This window comes from Microtus ochrogaster, chromosome 4, assembly GCF_000317375.1.
Source record: "Microtus ochrogaster isolate Prairie Vole_2 chromosome 4, MicOch1.0, whole genome shotgun sequence".
Taxonomy (NCBI): domain Eukaryota; kingdom Metazoa; phylum Chordata; class Mammalia; order Rodentia; family Cricetidae; genus Microtus; species Microtus ochrogaster.
The window spans coordinates 57,705,667-57,706,413 of NC_022011.1; positions in this window are offsets into that span (position 1 = coordinate 57,705,667).

The window sequence follows — 747 nt, forward strand, 5'->3', positions numbered from 1 at the left end:
AACACATGGGTAGCACTAACAGTGATCTGGGAGTTATTAATAACAGTAGAAAAGAAGTTGTGATATTGGGAAGGAAACAGGATAACAGGAAACCAGAAAGAATTTGAGGAAGGTAATGGATGCATATGATCAAAATGTTTATAGTTGTGTGAACCTTCCAAAGAATAAAGATAAACAAGAAAGTTGAATCATCAGTAAGTATTTTTAAAGTTTCAATGTAAGGATGGATAGCTTAGATGTCTGTTGAGAGTTAAATAGATGGTAAAAATGTGGTTCATATATACAATAGAATTATTCTGTGGAGAAAAATAAAGTTATGAAATTCACAGTAAAAGGAAGATCAGCATCTTACTTACATTAAAAGTGGTGACCTAGGCTTAGAAAGATAAAAACCCTATAATATCTCTCATATGAAATCCTAACATTTAATATCTCTCATATATATCTTATGTATGCACACACATATATGACTTGCATTAGTCACTTGTTGCTGTGATAAATCACCATGGACAAAATCAACTCATGGAAGAAAGGGTTTATTTGTGCTCGGCATTTTAGAGGGAGATCCCATAATTGGGAGCAGGGGATGTGACAGCAGGAGTGTAGTTTAAGAATTCCATATTCATCACTGTAGCTCTGTAATAGAATTTGAAGTCAGGGATGGTAATGCCTCCAGAAGATCCTTTATTGTATAGCATTGTTTTGGCTATCCTGGGTTTTTTGTTTTTCCATATAAAGTTGATTATT